At 44.7% G+C, this 19,763-nt stretch overlaps 1 protein-coding gene and 1 long non-coding RNA gene across 2 annotated transcripts in view; both read right to left on the bottom strand.

The window, feature by feature from the left end:
• The window catches only part of CYSTM1 (cysteine rich transmembrane module containing 1), a 79,571-nt gene that overhangs the window by 8,048 nt on the left and 51,760 nt on the right, over positions 1–19,763 (bottom strand). The gene's annotated exons all lie outside the window — the stretch shown is intronic.
• On the bottom strand, positions 9,329–18,292 carry LOC122481079. The gene is made up of 2 exons (XR_006296752.1): positions 14,206–18,292; positions 9,329–9,512 (listed from the first exon to the last, which is right to left on the bottom strand). It is a non-coding gene; the product is annotated as an uncharacterized LOC122481079 (long non-coding RNA).

Below are 19,763 nucleotides of genomic sequence, written 5' to 3'. Positions count from 1 at the left end.
GTTGAATATCAAGCTACAGTAGTCAAGACAGGGTATTGGCAAAGGGAATGACACAAAGATCAAGGGAACAGGAGAGAGGACAGTAACAGACCCACATAAACATGGCCAGTCAATTTATGACAAATGTGGAAAAGCAATTCAATGGAGAAAGGACAGTCTTTTCAAACAAATGATGAAAAAACTAGCATGAAAAACATTTTAAACCTCACATTTTATGTAAGAATCCAAAATGGATCACAGATCTAAATGTAAAACATAAAACCAAACACTAGAAGAAAACAGAAGACAATCTTCATGACCAGGGATAGGGAGACTTCTCAGACCTGATGCCAAAAGTATGCTCTACAAAAGAAGAAAAAATGAAAAATTGGATTTCATCAAAATTAAAGCCTTTTTCTCTGTGGAAGACAGTTGAGGGGATGAAAAGACGAGCCACAGACTGGGGAAAAAATACTTGCAAATACAATCCCACAGAAGACTTGTATTTACTTTATCTAAAAACTCTTGAAAAACACTCCACAGTAATAAAACAGCTCCATTTAGAAGTGGCCAAAGGACTCCAATACTTCACCAAAGAGGATAGAAGGAGGGCATTTAAGTACATGAAAACATCATTAGCCTTTTAACAAATGCAAATTAAAGCCAAAATGAAATACCACTATACACCTATGAGAATGGCTTAAAAAATATATATATACCATCAAGTACTGGCTAGGATACAGAGCAACTCGAACTGTCAGTTATTGCTGATGGAAATGCAAAATGATACAGCCACTCTGAAAAATAGTAGCTGTTTAAAGTTAAACATACACTTAATCATATGATCCAGAAATTCCACTGCTGGTTATTCACCTTTGAGAAAAGAAAACCCGGTCACACAAAAACTGTAGCAGTTTTAAGTTAAACATGCACTTAATCACATGATCCAGAAATTCCATTTGTAGGTATTTACCTTAGAAAAATGAAATCTTATGTTCATACAAAAACCTGTACATAAATTTGCAATTACCAAAAAATGGAAATAACCCAAATGTCCATCAAGAGGTGAATAAAATGGTATCTCTATACAATGGAATGCTATCCTTAAATCAAGTACCCACCAGAACTTAACAAATATACTAGCAGTTACACACTGATGATTTTATTTGCAAGGCAGTATCGCAGAGGGACATTCCAGGGCAAAACCCACCCAAACTAAATCTCCCTTTGCCAAATATACTGGAAAACCTGGAAAGACCAAAGGCTTTCCAATCTATTCCTCAGGTCCTTGGGATCCCATAAAAAGGCAGGAAGTGCCTCCTTGCCTCAATAGCAATTGCACAGATTCTATTTTCCATACTAGAATTGTTTGTAACGTTTCTTTTGAAAAGATCTGTATTAGATTCCTCAAACTTGGGAGGCAATGAAAAAAAAAAAAGATCTGTATTAGAAAAGAAGGGCCTCCCTGAAGGATGAATGTCATATGCTTGGTTATCTATGTGTTGGACCCTCTGACAAACACCCCAATTTGCTTGAGGAGCAAGGTTTCCTCTGTCAGTAGCCTGACCTGCTTACTTGGTGCCTGGCATTTCTAGAACTTGATGTCTTACTGCATGAAATTTTACTGCTTCCAGTGTGGCTGGGGTTCCAAGCCTTCATGCCCCAGCTGGTTCTTTGCACCTCTGGACTCCTCTTTTTCAGGCCTACACAAATATCCACCTTCCTCCATACCCAAGGAACCCTGTTCACTGGTCCTAGCAGTCCTGTCTTTCCCTGTTGGTGTCCTTCAAAGAATAGGAACTAGAGAGAAACCCACCCCACCCCTCAGTGACAATAGTGTGACTAAGTCCAAGTGGGGTTTTTTTTTTTTTTTTTGGAGAGAGAACATGCCAGTGGGGGGAAATGGGCAGAGGTGGAGGGGGGAGAGAGAGAAAGTGATTAAGAATCTCAAGCAGGCTCCATGCTCAGCACAGAGCTTAGCAAGGGGCTCAGTCGCACATCTCTGGGATCATGACTTGAGCCAAATTCAAGAGCTGGACAGTCAACTGACTGAGCCACCACAGGTACCCTGGACATCCGTGAATTCTTACCTTACCGGACCTTCCAGCAACATTTGATGGTAACTCATCACTTCCTTTCTCTTAATACACATTCTTCTCTACTTCAAGGACACCCCATTCTCCTGGTTTTCCATATCTGACTCCTTTGTAGGTTTCAACACCTATAGGCCCAAGCTAGTTTTCCTTAAAGCTCAGTCCTCCACTGCCACCTCTTTTCCCTACCCACCTTGATCTCATTCACGCCCACAGCTCCTATTACCACCAACATGCCAGTGCTTTCCATGGCGCTATATCCAGCCCAACCTCTCCTCTAAGGTCCAGGGGTATGCAGCTGCTTACTTGACATCTCCACTGGAATGTCTCATTGACGTCTTGATACCTCCATCTAACCCAACATGTTCAGAGCCCAACATGGTTTTCTTCCTCCCAATTAGAGTACCTTTCTTTTGTTCCCAACATCCACAAACCCTAGGCATCCAGTTCCTCAGAAGCTTAGGAGTCATCCCTGACTGTGCCTTTCTCCTTCAATCCCCATATCCAATCCATCACCACCTCCTCTTGATTTTACTTCCAAATATCTCAGATGCATTCATGTGAACCTATGCCCTGTCCAAATCATTCTATATATGGAAGCCAAAGGGATCTCTTAAAAATGCCAGTTTGGTCATGTCATCCCTTTAACACCCTTCAGTGGCTTCCCACCTCTCACAGAACAAAAACTAAAATGTTTAACTGGGATTAGGAGCCCCTTGTCTTGCTCTTGCCCGTTTCTCATCTGTCCCCAACATCCCATTGTTTTCTGCCATGCTGATTTCCTCTTCTGATTTCTCAAAATGAGTCATGTTCTCTCCTGCCACTGGGCCTCTGCACCTGCTCTTTGTACAACCATTTTGCCTATTAACACCTATTTGTCTTTCAGATCTCTCCCAGACTATTCAAGAAGCACTCCCCCCCCCTTTATGTTTTCATGGCAGTATGTATCTTCTCTTTGTAGGAAAGAAGAATATTAAGTATTACCTGGGGGATTAATTAATGTCTGGTTCCTTTCCTAGAATGGAAAGAAGCTCCATGATGGCAGGGAGGGGGTCTCTTCTGTGTGGTCAATTACCTAACACAATGGAAATGGTCAGCATTTAGTGAATGAATGAATGTTGCTCCTTGTAGACTGGTGGTGGTTCCCCAGGAGTATGCATGGTGTGTATTGAAGAACTCCTCCTCCCACAGTTTAAAGTGTCCCAAACAGGGTGGGGGGTGTCTGGCTGGCTCAGTTGGTAGAGCATGTGACTAATGACCTTGAGGTTGAGTTTGAGCCGCAAGTTGGGCATGGAGATTATTTAAGAAAAAAATGAAATTAAAAAATAAAAATAAAGTGGGTTGTGGGAGGAGGGATGAGCTAAATGGGTAAGGAGCATTAAGGAATCTACTCCTGAAATCATTGTTGCACTATATGCTAACTTGGATGTAAATTAAAACATTAAAATTAAAAAAAAGAAAAGAAAGTGCCCCAAAGCAATGCTGTGATAAAACTGGGTTAGAATCTTCTCATCTATGACCCTACTGGAGTGTAGAAATTATTTTCACCAGAAATGTAATATTTTTTTAAAAAGAATCCATCCACAATCCAAAAAATCCATTAAAACTAATGTACCTCAGAAAAAACCCAATTTTAAAAGCCAACATAAGGCTATGCAAAAGCTATGTGATGAAAATTATACGATTTTACTGGAGGACATAAAAACAACTAAAGGGAGAGATACCATGTTTATGATAGGAAGTTAGTACTATAAATATGTCAACTCTTCTCCCAATTATTCTGTAACTTACATACTCTTCCAATTAAAGCCAAACATGTTGCTTTTCTATAGAAATTGACACATTCATCCTAGAATCCAGATTAAAGAGTAAAAGGCCACGAATAGCCAAGCAAATTCTGAAGAGGAAAAAGGGGTATATGTACATATGTGCTAAGGGTAGGAAAGATGCTTATTGGACCAAACCATTCTGATTCTAGCTTGTTCGTATAGGGGAACTTAGTATATGACCAATCTTATTTCAGATCAGTGGGGAAAGGATGACCTAATGATGTTGGAACTAAAAGAAGAAAACCAGAACTCTAACCAACACCATGATCAAAACTAAAATTAAGTCAACCAAAGACTATGTGAACAAAAATTAGAAGGTAATATGCTTGTCTTTGTGATCTTGGAATAGAAAACGATATTTCAAAGACCCAACACAAAGCATAAGGGAAAGATTGATAAACATGACATTGAAAAACTTTCATACTAGAGGGGCACCTGGGTGGCTCAGTCAGTTGAGCATCCGACTTTTTCTTGCAGTCTGTGAGTTCTAGCCCTGTGTTGGACTCTGTGCTGACAGCTCGGAGCCTGGAGCCTGTTTCAGATTCTGTGTCTCTCTCTCTTTCTGCCCCTCCCCCCACTCATACTCACTCACTCTCTCTCTCTCTCTCTCTCTCTCTCAAAGCTAAGCAAATATTAAAATTTCTCTTAAACTTTCATACTAGAAAAGTACACTATAAAAAAGACTAAGGTAGATAGGGAGAAGATATTGGCAAGCCTGTCAAAGTGACAAATATTAGTGTGTGGAATATTTAGAGATTCCCTATAAACCAATAAGACAAACCAATAGGAAAAAAAATCACAGGATCTGTAAATCACCAAAAAATTTTATTTTTATGTTAAGGTCACTAGTAATCAGGTAAGGTAAACTAAAATAGTAAAATACTGAATAAAATACCTAGGAATAAACCTAAGCAAGGTAGTGAAAGACCTATACTCTGAAAACTAATAAACACTGATGAAAGAAACTGAAGACAACACAAAGAGATATTCCATGTTCATGCAATAGAAAAATTACTTTTGTTAAAATGTCCATGCTATCCAGGGGTGCCTGGCTGGCTCAGTCAGTGGAGTGTGCAACTCCTGATCTCAGGGTTGTAGGTTTGGGCTCCATGTTGGGTATAGAGATTACTTAGATCTTTTTAAAAAAGCCTTTATCATCCAAAGCAATGTACAGATCCAATGCTGTCCCTATCAAAATACCAGCAACATTTTTCACATAACTACAAGAATACTAAAATTTGTATGGAACCACAGAGATCTCAAATAGCCAGAGCAGCCTGGAGAAAGAACAGAGCTGGACATAAAATCCTAGATTTCAAGATCTACTACACAAAGCTATATAGTAAAATAAATGATACAGTACTGACACAAAAACAGACACAGAGATCAATGGAACAGAATAGAGAGCTCAGATATAAACCCACACGTATATGGTCAATTAATTTACAACAAAGGAGGCAAGAATATACAATGAAAAAAAGACATTCTCCTCAGCGAATGGTGCTGAGAAAACTGGACAGCAACATGCAGAAGAATGAAACTGACGAGTCCTTACACCATAAACAAAAATGAACTCAACAGATTAAAGACCTCAATGTGAGACATGAAATCATAAAACTACAAGAAAACACAGGCAGTAATCTCTTTGACAGTGGCCTTAGCAACATTTTTTTTTGGTATGCCTCCTGAGGCAAGGGAAGAAACAAAAGCAAAATTAAAGTACTGGGACCACACCAAAAAAACCACCTTTTGCACAGTGAAGGAAACCATCAACAAACCATTCTATTTTCCATACCAGAGTTGCATGTAAAGTTTATTTTGAAAAGATCTGTATTAGAAAAGAAGGGCCTCCCTGAAGCATGGATATCATATGCTTGGTTATCTATGTGTTGGGCTCACTGACAGACACCCCAGGCAAGGATGTGGAGAAAGAGGACTTATTTTGCGCTGCTGGTGGGAATACAAACTGGGTGCAGCCACTCTGTAAAACAGTATGGAGCTTCCTGAAAAAATTAAAAATAGAACTACGCTACGACCCAGCAATTTGCACTACTAGGTATTTATACAAGGGATACAGGTATATTGTTTTGAAGGGACACATGCACCCCAATGTTTATAGCAGCATTATCAGCAATAGCCCAAGTATGGAAGGAGCCCAAATGTCCATCAATGGATAAATGGATAATGAAGATGTGGTTTGTGTGTGTGTGTGTGTGTGTGTGTGTGTGTATGTGTGTATATATATATATATATATATATATATATATATATATATATATATATAATGGAGTTATGAAGATGTGGTATATATATACAGTGGAGTTATTACTCAGCAACCAAAAAGAATGAAATCTTGCCATTTGCAACTACGTGGATGGAACTGGAGGGTATTATGCTAAGCAAAATTAGAGAAAGACAAATATATGACTTCACTCATATGAGGACTTTAAGAGACAAAACAGATGAACACAAGGGAAGGGAAGCAAAAATAATATAAAAACGGGGGACAAAATATAAGAGACTCTTAAATATGGAGAAGAAACGAGGGTTACTGGAGGGGTTGTGGGAGAGGGGATGGGCTAAATGGGTAAGGGGCATTAAGGAACCTACTCCTGAAATCATTGTTGCACTATATGCTAATAAAAAAATAAATTAAAAAAAAAACGGGCAGAGGACCTGAATAGACATTTTCATAAAGACATACAGACACATGAAAAAATGCTCAACATCACTAATCATCAGAAAAATGAAAAACCCACAATGACAAAGCACCTTACGCCTGTAAGAATAGCTAGAATCAAAAAGGCAAAAAATGACAAATGCTGGTGAGGAGGTGGAAAGAATGGAATCCTTGTGCCTTGCTGGTAGAAGGTAAATTGATGCGGCCACTGTGAAAAACAGTATGGAGGTTCCTCAAAGACTTAAAAAAGGGGCGCCTGGGTGACTCAATTAAGCATATGATTCTGGATTTAGGCTCAGGTCATGGTATCACAGTTTCATGGGTTCGAGATCTGCGTCAGGCTCTGCACTGACAGCGCAAAGCTGGGCTACTTGGGATTCTCTCTGCCCCTACCCTGCTCACATTCTGTCTCTCTAAAAATGAATAAACTTAAAAGCAATTTCTTTAAAAAAGAATTATAGTATGATCCAGTTACCACTGGGTATTTACCCAAAGAAACCAAAAACTAATTTGAAGAGATAACATGCACCCCTATGTTTATTGCAACATAATTTATAATAGCCAAGATGGAAGCAGTCCCAAGTGTCCATCAATAGATGAGTGGATAAAGAAGATATGGGATGGATATTTTATATATATCCCTATATACATATATTTGTGTGTGTGTGTGTGTGTGTGTGTGTGTGTATTTAGCCACAAAAAAAAGGATGAGATCTAGTCATTTCCAACAACATGGATGGACCTAGAGGGTAGGTTCTCTGCTAAGTGAAATAAGTCAGATGGAGATAGATGATACCATATGACTTCACTTATATGTGGAGTCTAAAACACAAAACAAATTAAGAACAAATCCATAAATATAGGGGAACAAACTGCTGCCAGAGTGAGTGAGGAAATGAGGGATGGGCAATTGGGTGAAGGGTTGTGGGAGATACAGGCTTCTAATTATGAAATAAGTTACGGGATGAAAGGCACAGCAGAGAGAATATGGTCAATGGCATTGTAACACTGTTGTATGGGGACAGATGGTAGCTACACTTGTGAGCAAAACATAATGTATATACTTCTAAAATCACTACTGTACACCTGAGACTGTGTTTTAACTATATTTCAGTTTTTAAAAAACTATATGGTATTAGCATATAAATTAGACACAGAGATTAGTGGGGCAGAATAGAGAACCTAGAAAAACCCACGCTTATATGGTCAATTAATTTATGACAAAGGAGGCAAGAATACACAATGGAGAAAAGACATTCTCTTTGATAAATGGTGCTGGGAACATTGGACAGCTACATGCAGAAGAATGAAACTGATCACTTTCTTACACCATACACAAGAATAAACTCAAAATGGATTAAAAACCTAAAGCCATAAACTACAAGAAAACACAGGCAGTAATCTTTGGCATCAGGCTTAACAACATTTTTCTGGATATTTCTCCTGAGGCAAGAGAAACAAAAGCAAAATTAAACTACTGGGATCACATTAAAAGAAAATGCTTTTGCACAGCAAAGGAAATCATCAACCAAATGGCAAAGCAGCCTACTGAATGGGAGAAGATATTCGCAAGTGACATATCCCAAAAGGGGTTAACACCAAAAAGCTACAAAGAACCCATACAACTCAACACCCAGAAAATAATTCACTCTATTAAAAATGGGCAGAGGACCTAAATAGACATTTGTCCAAAGAAGATGTACAGATGGCCAATACACAGATAAGAAGATGTTCAACATCACTAATTATCAGGCAAATACAAATGAAAACCACAATGACGTATCACTTTATACCTGTCAATATGGTGATCATCCCCCAAAACAAGAATCAACAAGCACTGGCAAAGATGTGAAGAAAACGGAACCCTTGGGGTTCTTGGCTGGCTCAGTGGAGTTGAGAGACTCTTGATCTCAGGGCTGTGAGTTTGAGCTCCACAATGGGTGTGGAGAATGCTTAAAAATCTTTAAAACAAAGAAAATGCAACTCTTGTGCATTGCTGGTGGAAATGCAAACTGGTGCAGCCACTGTGAAAAGCAGTATGGAGGTCTTTAAAAAATTAACAATAGAATTACCATATGACCCAGTACTTCTCCCACTGGGTACTTACCCAAAGAAAACAAAAACACTAATTCAACTATGTTTATTGTGGCATTATTTGCAGTAACCAAGACATGGGAGCAGCCCAAGTGCCCATCTGTAGATGAATGGATAAAGATGATGTGGCACATGTAAAAACACCCCCCCCCCCCAGAGACACGTGTACTTGCGTACACACACACAGTGGAGCGTTACTGAGCCATGAAAAAGAACGAGGTCTTGTTATTTGTGACAACATGGATGGACTCAGTATTACGATAAGTGAAATAAGTCAGATAAAGACAAATACCAGATGATTTCAACTTGCATGTAGAATTAAATAAACAGTCTTAGAGAAGCGCTGGTTGCAGGAGGGGAGGTGGGTGGGGAGGATGGGTGAAAGAGATAAAGGGATTAAGAGGTACAAACTTCTAGTTATAAATTAGTGGCAGAGATGAAAAATACAGCATAGGGAATACAGTCAGTGACAGCATATTAATGTTATACAGTGACATCTGGTGACTGTACTTATTGTGGTGAGCACTGCACAGTGAATAGAACTACTGAGTCACTATGTTAAAAAGACAGTAAGATGCCACTTCACACCTGTCATAGGTGCTAAAATGTAAGACTGTAGGTTAGGTACTTTTAAAAGAAAGAAAAAATGGAAGTGGTGCAGCACTAATTGTTTATTCCAGTAACAAGGCAGTGGGCCTGGAGGGAGCACTTGGGTCCCAACTGCTCAATTCAAGTTGTCCAGGAGGCAGCAGCAGCACAGGGCAGTCCAACACGCGGCCAGGGCTGCCTGACACCCGGTGTCCACGTCCATCTTCCTTTCCCGTTCCACCACGTACACTGGGGGCAAGGCAGGGGGAGGGGAGAGAAAGACCTAGTCAGAGGAGACTGCGAGTAGCAGCGTCCTATGCAGGTAGTATTTAGCACAAGCCACGGAGACTCCCACCCTCTCCAGAGGGTCAGAGCCATGCCTGTCTGCTTCCCTGCTCCATCTCTGCTCTGGCACACATCAGGCATTCACTAAACATTTCTTAAACGTGTGAATGAAGGGGACGGCTCAGCAGCTGTCACACCACTGTGTCCTGATGCCTCCCCTGCCCCAAGCTGACAATGAAACCCAACCCGGCACCTAACTTGAGGCTTGTCCAAAGTGGTCCAGTTTGCAGTGAGCCCTGTTCTCAGCCTGGTGTGGCAGGCACTGGCTGAAAGCTTTATGCATTATCTCATTTAATTCTCACAACGGCTCCAGCATCGTTTCTAATTCTGTGTCACCAGCATCATTTCTAATTCTCAAACACTATCAGCAAGTGTGAACTGGCAGAACCTATTTTATTTATTAAAAAAAATTTTTTTTAACGTTTATTTATTTTTGAGACAGAGAGAGAGCATGAACGGGGGAGGGTCAGAGAGAGAGAGGGAGACACAGAATCTAAAACAGGCCCCAGGCTCTGAGCTGTCAGCACAGAGCCTGTCGCGGGGCTCGAACTCACGGACCGCGAGATCATGACCTGAGCCGAAGTCGGCCGCTTAACGGACTGAGCCACCCAGGCACCCGGGCAGAACCCCTTTTAAAGAGATAGGGGGCAGTGCATATAGTTCTGACTCATAAAATCCACACTGAGGGTTTTTCCTACAGAAATAATTGTCCCAATGTTCAGATATGGGTATAGTGTGTCTGCTATATCAAAATCCCAAATTAACAATGACCTTAGTATCAATGGGACACTGATTAGCTAAATCAACACATACTGTAAGACAGAAAACTAAACAGTCTTTAAAGAACTAGCTAGGGGTGCCTGGGTGGCTCAATCAGTTGAGCGTCCGACTTCCCCTCAGGTCATGATTTCACAGCTCTTGAGTTCAAGCCCCGTGCCGGGCTCCGTGTTGACAGCTCAGAGTCTGGAGCCTGCTTCGGAATCTGTCTCCTCTCTCTGCCCCTCCCCCGCTCCCACTGTGTCTCTCAAAAATGAATAAACATTAAAAAAAAAATTAAAAAGAACTAGGTAGTTCTTCCATGTTGCCAACAAATTAAGCAAGGTACATGGCATGCCTTATTTGATCTGTACGAAGAAAAGGATGCACACATGTACACAAATAAGTTTCCAAAAGGATACAAGAAACTTAAAAGGTCAGGATGTGGCAAGGGGTAGAGGATTTTACATCTGCATTTTACATTTTCCTTAATCCAGGAAAGTGAATCTTTGATTCAAAAGCCACACTCAAAGCTTGCTTCTTCTGGACTGTCACTGCCGAGTCCTATTGGCAGGAGGGAGGACCTGTCCATTTTCAGCACACCTTGGACCCCTACTAGCCTCTACCACAAGTGTCTGGGGGCAGTGGCTATTGACCACCCTGGCTCCCTGGTGGCACCCACCCTAGTCCCAGACTGTCTTCCCCGTGTCACTGTTACTTAGACAGTGCCACCCTCACCCCAACCCTGGCCAAACTCCACCTAACGTGTGCTCCCAGTTATTTTTGCTCCTCTCATAACCTGACTTTGCTCCTGTGACCCATAGCCCTCCCTATCAGTGATGTCTTCAATGCAATTCTGACTCCTCTCAGGCCTTGCTGGCTCTCTCAGGGCAAACCCAGTGAGCAGCATATTCAAATCACTGCTCCCCACTCCCTCCAAGGAGCTCGGAGACCAGAGAGCACCCCCGAAACTGGTACAGTTCCTAAGGCTGAGCCCCGTGCATCAGAAACAGGCCACTGCCAAGGTTCCTCCCTCTCCACCATCACCAGCTGGTGGCATTTCAGAAATCACCAAACCCCAGCCTCTTCTGTTCCTCCATGTTGAGTTTGGGTTTAGGTTTGGGCAGGTGTCAGGAGCCCACCTGAGCCCAGGCCTAGAGAAAGAGGGCACCAAGGGAGAAGGGACAGCCAGTCCCTATGTACACCCCAGAAGATTCCATGATCTTCCAAGGGGCGTCTTCAGGTCCCTTGACAACCCCCACGGCTCTGCTCTTTGCTCACTCCTGGAGGTGAACATCATGCTCTTTCTCTTCTGGCTTCCTCAGCAGAGCCCCTCCACCCACCACACCCCTGTCTGTCACACCTCAGCAGTATACCTGTCAGAAACTTCAGTGCCTACCCATCTGACCCTGAAAATAGTGCCCACCTCACCCCTTGGCCATCTTTTGACACTGGCAACAAGGTCACTGGGCTTGTTCATCTTCCCTTTCCTGGAAACATCCCCTCCACTCTTCTGCTCTGCCTTTGGGGCCTTATAACACCCCAGATTGTTGGGACATGGGATGGATGCCACCTCAGCCAAGGTACCAGTCCACTGCTCCTAGATTCCACCTTCATCATTCCTGTCTTTGTCATCAGACTGAAGTCTGTAGAGCCCTGCGTATTCCCACGTGAAGAACACACTGTGGTCCCATTTTACAGAGGAGGCAACTGCTCAAGAGAAGTCTACGTGGTCTGTCCAAAATCAGCTAGAAGGTAGCATTCACATGTCTATTTCCTGACTCTCCTCTCACGCAGCACACACCCACTGTTCTGCACGTACCTGCCCAGCATGTCACTCCTTTGCTCAAAGAGCAAGGTTCCTCCTTCCTATAGCACTTTATCCTTGGCTATCTGGACTGTTCACAGTCAGACTGCATGGACCCCAGGGGTGTGTATCTGCCCCTGTTCAGCAGCCCTGCTACCTAGCCTGTTGAGGGCCTCAGGTACCTTGCCTTGCTTTTGCAGACTCAACTGGCCTCATGTATCACAGCCCCTTTCAGGAGACCTTTGAACACTGTGTGAGAGGTGGGGCCAGTGCTTCCTCTCTGACTGTGGGGAAGCTACCTCTAGGCACATGCACAGTATAAAGGGTAGTACTTGAATGATAATCCAAAGAAAAGTGTTAATTCTACGTGGTGAATTTCCTCTGGGCTTCAAGCACCAAGGCCTGTATTTAGGTGGGTGCAGAACTGTGGTCCCTGGAAAGCTGGGACAGGACAGCTCTGCGGTGAGGAGGCAGGAGCCCACTTAAGGTTGTACACACAGAGCAGAGAGAGGTGCCCTGAACCTCCTGCAACACTCACTGCTGCGGTGGGCAAGCAGTACCACCTGTCCCGTGGACAGACTGCCCAGCACAGACCAGGCCACGCAGGAGCTCGATTTACTCTATGCCCCACCCTCCAACACCCAAAACACAGCCTGCAGAGGGCACTAGCTGTGTTCTCAGAAAAGTTCTGTCCCTGTCTCCCCAGCCTCCTCTCTTATGGCTGGCCTCAGCTGTTCCAACATCTCTTCCCAGGAACCTGAACCTGAGGTTCAGCAGAAGAGTGACAGAGATTGAGAGTAAGAGTGAGTATGTGTATATAAGGCAGCAGGGTTCTCAGATTCCAGACATGGGAAGTTCAGAGAGTAGCAGAGAAGGAACCCTTCCCACCTGACACTGTCTCTCCAATTCTGGTCACAATTCCCAAAGACACCCTGTTCCAATTTAGTATTAGGCACCACAATTAGGATTTTAGAACAAAGATTTTCATATGACGTTATCCAATTGGATTTAAACTAGGCTCATCTACACATTGGCCACATAACCTTGGGCAGGTGACTGCTTCTCTTAGCCTCAGTTTCCTCTGCTGTAAAATAGGACTACATTGATAATCTACACCCCACCGATTGTTGAGAAAATCAGGAGACCAGGCACATTATAAAATACTTAGCACAGTGCCTACCACATTGTAAAGCTTTCGATCAATGTTCCCTGATATTATCACTATTATTCAAGTGACCGTGACCCTGCAGGCAGACCCCTCCCCTGACTTAGTGGGCCTCTTTCAGACAGGTCCACATAGGCAGAGAGAAGGGGGCTCTCACCTGACTCTGGGGAAAAGCTTCAGAAAGAAACCAGAGGCCAGGGAGCAGAGTCACAGGCTGTTCTGGCAGCAAAGGACCCTAAGGCCAGCTGGCTCTTCACTGTCTGGAGGACAGGACAGGTCCAGCCCCAGGCAGGCACATGCCCAAAGCCACTCTGAGGGAAGGGGGTGAATGAACAGAGCCAGGCCCCACTTCTAGCAGACCCATGGTGGGAGAACATAAAATGTTGGAGGGGGAAATGCCAGGAGCACAAGGCCCTGCCCTGACCCCAACTCATGTACATACATACCCCCCCCCCCACACACACACTTTTCTTTCTGCTTCAAACACATGGCATCAGAGCTCAGGATCAGGGGGACATGGTCACATCTTTGGCAAGTATGACCTTGGGCAACTCCAGCAGGGCCCAGAACAGAGCAGCTTCCAAGAGCAGGGGACAGGGAGCTGGGATCCCAAGTCTGGGACAGAAGGACCTGGCCAGCATGGGAACAAACAGGACAACAGCACAGGGCCTGTAATCCAAGGGCCAGAGACACTTGTACCCTGTCAGGCTCATGCCTAGTGACAACCCATCCCCCCGACGGGAGTCCTGGGCACATTGGGCTCTGCGGCCACCCATTCCAGCAGTGAAACCCCACTGTGGGTTTCACAGGCACCTCCAGCCCTCAGGCTGTACAGACAGTGACATCTGTGAATGCAGACAACAGCCCACCTCCAGGATCTGTCTGTGCGCTCCTTGAACCAGCTCTTCCTTCTCTGTCTGTCCCTGCCCGAGGAATGGCTCGCCTGCCCCGGAGCAGAGGAGCATCCCCTTTCCTCCACGTCAGCTCCAGGAATAGCTGCCTGATTCATTACCAGGCCCCTCCCAGGGTTTAGGACGGAGACCTAACTTGAGGTTGGGTTACTGTGTGAACGGCTCTTCTTCCACGCCCCACCCACATCTTTCTGATCCTCTGAGAAGCATCTGATCTGCTCTCTGGCAAACTTGTCCCTTCATCCTCCAGCATCTAAAGCAAAGCCAAATAAAGCAACCGTCAGGAGACTAAAACAATGGCCACAGTACTAAGCATGTATTGATGCCTTCTCTCAACTCATCCCCAGCCCAGACTCCTCTACACTCCCTTCCTTCCTTCTTGATTTAGGCTCCAGGGCGGCTTGCTCTGACTTGGCCCTCCCCCTCACCTCTGGCTCTTCACTGTCTCATAACCTCAGTGTCCTCACCTACAAAATAGCAGGGTTGACAGTGCTATCTGTAAGCGAGGCCCTAAAGAGATGAAAATGCATTGACAACAAGATATGGCTTGATCCTCCCCCTCCTGGGCCCTGCAGCCATGTGCCAGAGCAGAGGGTAACAGCCCTAAGAGCAGAAAAGTAGCAGAGAATGTTCTCCTCGTTCTCCTGCTGGGCCAGACGCATGAAGGCCAGCGCAGGGTGGATGGGAACGAGGAGCATGCAGTCTCCATTAACCTGCACCAGCAAAAGCCTCTCAGCCAAGGATAAATGGCTACAGTGCACAGAGACAGGGTCCTGGCCCCATTTTATAAGGGCTGCATGGCCCACGGTTTTATCATGTTGTGGGCTCAAAGTCCACCGGGGCACTGATTCTTAACGTCCTTAACTATGCAAAAGAGCTGTGGTTGGCTCAAGTGTGGATATGGAGAATTTCTATTAAGAAATTAATAAAGAGAATAACCATATAACCATCAAGAAAAGAAATTCACAACCAGCCATCTCTACTTCCTGACTGAACTGACCTGGCAGTCTGGCCTAAAGAAGTCTCATCAAGAGGTAGAGACCCATGCCAGGACGGCTGAATCCATCAAAAGCCCATTATCCCCCAGGTGTGTACACCTCACCAGTTGCCAAGGGCTGTTGGACTAGGTTTAAACTGGTACAGGGAAAACCAGTCCCTGTGGCAACCCCAAACGCCAAAGTATTTAGAAAAATATTGTACTCCCCCATGAAAAAAATTTACATATAATTCTAATAATGTTAAATGTTGTATAAGATCTGGATGAAATAAAGACAAATTACAAGAACCAGCAGAGATGGGAGAGAATACTGTGCCTCACAAAGCTGCCATGGGTGGAAGAAAAATGGTCTCAACAGCCTCAGTTGTCAGTGGGCTCAGGGTTTCAGGTCCCCAAATGGAGCCAGATCAGAGACAAGGTCAAAAGGCCAGTCCAACTTGGGTCAGGAGGGGCAAAGTCAGAAAGACCATGCACCCCTAGAGCAAGCCAGCTCTAATAAGGACACTACCAACGTCCACCAGCAAGTGACAAGGGTGCCCCCACAATCACAAAGAAGTGGCCAACTAAGTTGGAGTTGTAATGCGCAGTAGAAGCCTATCAAATATCAAAATGAAGCTTGATGTTACAAGTGGTGCTTAAGTTGAAGTCTAAAATTAGATGGTGAGTAAAGCTAACTTTTGGTCTGTAAGCCTAGCCCTCAGTGGAGAAGGGCAATTTATCAGAAAATGACCTTCAAAGACATCTTGCTGCTTGTGCTTTAAAACTTTGACCCATAAGAACTGAAAGCATGAACTCGAACAGGTATTTATGCACCCATGTTTATAAGCAGCATATTCACAAAAGCCAGAAACGGAAGCCCCCAAGTGTCCACTGACAGAGGAATGGATAAACAAAACATGGTTAATACATATGATGGAATAGTATTCAGCCTTAAAAAAAAGGAAATTCTAACACATGCTGACTTGGGCTAACCTTGAGGACATGATGCTAACACCTATATGGCAATCACAAAAGGACAAATACTGTATGACTCCACTTACAAGAGATACCTAAAATGGACTGACTTCTAAGGCAGAGAGTAGAATGGTGGTTAGGAGTGGCTGGAGACGGGCTTATTGTTCAATAGGTATAGAGTAAGTTTTCAAGAAGATGAAGTAAATTTTGGAGATGGATGGTGGTGATGGCTGTACAATACGACTGTATTTAAGGCCAATGAACTGTATATTTAAAAATGGTTAAAACGATACATTTTATGTTCTGAGTATTTCACCATATCCAAAAACCCCTACATTCTTAAAAAAAAATTTTTTTTTAATGCTTATTTATTTTGAGAGAGAGAGAACATGCACGCAGTCAGGGGAGGGGCAAAGAGAGAATCCCAAGAAGGCTCTGCGCTGCCGGCACAAGCCTAACACAGGGCTCGAACCCACAAACCACGAGATCATGACCTGAGCTGAAATCAAGCCCTGGATGCCCAACCGACTGAGCCACCAGGCACTCCCCAAACCCCTACATTCTTTAATGCTTTGCTTACTCATGAGGACTCCAGGCACCTCGCCGCCCTGGGAAGGAGACACCAAGGCTGAGCTTCGCAGCAGGCAGAACTCCAAACACGAGCGGTTCAGGAGCACTTACTCCCACAGCAGTTTCCCGCGGTTGGGTAGTGCCCACCGACCCTGGGCCCTCCGGGGCCAGCCTGGACCCGGCCAGCAAGAGGCACATCGTGCTCATAAAAAACCCAAGTCCGCTCTGCCTGCCATATGTCCACCCGCCTTCCTCCCTCAACACTCCCGCAGACGGCTCCGATTGTGCGGCACCACCAGAGGATGTGGCAGACACTGCTCAGTCTCCCTCCCACCTCGTGTAGCCTGCTTCTCATTTTTCTGACACAGCCCTACAGGGGAGTCCAGGAACAAAAGACACCGTACCCGACTCCGGGAGCTCACAGACCACTTGGAAAGAAGAGCCAGAGACCCATCTGAGGAGCCACACGGGGACATGCCACACTGGGTGGGACCAATAATAAACACAACTGGCATTTGGAATCAGGACATATCCTTTCAATGAGCTACAGGGAAAGGCGTGTCCATCTTATTAGTGCCCCGTCGTCATGTCTCTTTCTCTTCCACTAATGCAAGAAAATTTAAAGAAACGATGGCTACTGAGTGTCTCATCAAGAAGTGGACGTCACTTTAGTTTGGACCCGGCTTCTGACTGAGTCATCACAGCCCGACTCTCCTTGCCCCCAAAAGATGGGAGACAAGGTGGTTAATGCACGATCTGCCACTTCATACCCTGCTAAGAAGCTGGAAAAATGCCTGGAACTAGGGAATTGCCGAAACAAAGCAAGGAGAGAGAGATCAGAAAACAGAAACTCCCAATGTCCCTGGCTCTTGAATATGACAATGACTGTTATGACTTTGAAAGCTAAAAAGAAATCAGGAAAATTATTATTTTCCAGGTTTTCAGGCACTGGGTTACAGAAAAAATTGGAGAGGTAGTATACTAAGGGGAGCTGGCTCTTTGGGACTTGTCCAAAAGGGCAGAGATGGCCAAGGAGGTAGCTGCTGGGTTCTACCAATTAGTGTCCAGGCACAGACAGGCACAGGTTGCTCTGTTATCAGCAATGCTTGTCTGACTCACACTGAATGACGGCCTCAGGAGTTTCATTCAAATAGGACTTGCTGCATTTTGTAACAAGGTAAACACTGCCATATCGTTTTTACTGAACACAAAGTGTGTTTTTATCTTAGGTATACAGACCATAACTGGCTTCTACACGCACCAGATTCCTGTGTTACTGATTAACAGTTCTAAGCAGATATATTTATGCAAAACACCCCAGGTTATTTCTTCCCTCCACTGTCTGGATTAATTTTGCAATAGTAAAAGACTTGTGTTTTCAGGTGACTGTACCTCAGTTTCAGGCCCTGGTGAGAACAAGGTGAGTTCTCAGGTCAGGGATAGAACCGATGACCATTCTCAATAAACATGGTGAGGTGATTCAAGGCAGACCTCACTTTATAAGGACTGTCCTGACTCCCTAACTCCCTGCCCACCATTTCAGAGCAATAATGGCCATCCCTGTAGATCAAGAAAGAACTGTATGGGGTGCCTGGCCCCCACTAAGTCATCCACAACAATCTCTGCTGTTCTGTAACCCCAACACAGCAACGTCAACCCAAAAGGCAATGACAAAAAGTCCTCACCCACTGTGGTGAATGTGAGGCCAGAGAAAGGGAGATAGAGGTGTGGCCTTCCTTGTCTGTAGGGCTGTGACTAGAACCCTGCCAGGCTGGAGACAGGTCTGGGGTTTAGGGAAACAGCTTCCTTCTGTGGTCATCTGATGAGTTCTAGCTTGCTTGTCCAAAGAAGCCTGATAGAAAAAAGTCTCCAACATCATGACCAACTACCTCTCCACTGAAACCATGAGAGATATGCTAATCCTTGCTAGGAAAACCCTAAAGTGGTAAAATGAGTGGGCTTAGCCTTGGAGGCAGAGTGGCCATGCAGGGAGCCGCCAATGTGTCAGGCATGACAGAAGGCATCTGTCCACTCCCCATCCACCGAACAGAGTTCAGCAGCCCAAAGCAGTGTGCTTATTTACAGCACCACCAGTGCGGAGAACAGGAGGCTTCTCAGCAAACTCTGGAGGTCCAGCACACTCAAGCCAGTACAATCATCACTGGCAGGAGGACCCCTCCTCAGGTCACAGCACAAGCAGACCCAAGTGACTGCTCCTGGGCCTAGCAGCTCGCCAAGGAACACTGGAGAGAGGAGGGGTGGGGGCCTTACAGTTGGATATCCTGGGGTCCACTCTGGGTGCCACCTGGAGGGCGTGATCACCTCTCCTGAGCTCAGGCTCCTTGTCTACAAAATGGGGATCATAACAGTACCTATTCCTTCACTGTGTTCTTCAGTAACTTAATGAATTAACCCACATAGGCCAGGGCCTAGTATACAGCAGGTACTCAGTATATGCTAGCTGCTATTATTCCTCCCAAGACAAGAGACCTGAAGGTTGGAAGGCAGGGCTCCCTAATTGCTGAGCACCTGGCAGCAACATGGGCCCAGTGTAAAGCTGGTAGGGAGATCCTACAGTCAGTTTCCACTTTATAGGAGCAACCAAGATCTTTCTGAAGAATAAACACAGGATTCAGAAATGGGGTAAAAGAAGCATCTATTTCCCGTTGGTACTGCCCAAGCCCAACCGCTTGTGGACACCAGGCTGCTGGGCAATAACTGAGAAAGGCAGGGGCAGTGTCTCCTAATGATGTTTGCAAGCACACGGCCTTGGTACTTACCCATCCTTGCCCTTATCGGCAGGATGGAGCTGGTGACCACCCAGAACCCTCTACCACTACCCACCTTCTCCGATGCCTGACCAGGGGAGTGGTCAGGTATTCTTTTTCAACCTCCAGGAGGAACTCTGGTGACCCTTAGCTCCTGATTCCACCTGGATAAAAATACTGAAGACTCCCTAGGGGTGCCTGGGTGGCTCAGTCAGTTAGGCACCTGA

The sequence above is a fragment of the Prionailurus bengalensis genome, chromosome A1 (genome assembly GCF_016509475.1).
Source record: "Prionailurus bengalensis isolate Pbe53 chromosome A1, Fcat_Pben_1.1_paternal_pri, whole genome shotgun sequence".
Taxonomy (NCBI): Eukaryota; Metazoa; Chordata; class Mammalia; order Carnivora; family Felidae; genus Prionailurus; species Prionailurus bengalensis.
The sequence above is the reverse complement of the archived record's forward strand: the minus strand, read 5'-3'. Positions and strand labels throughout refer to the sequence as shown.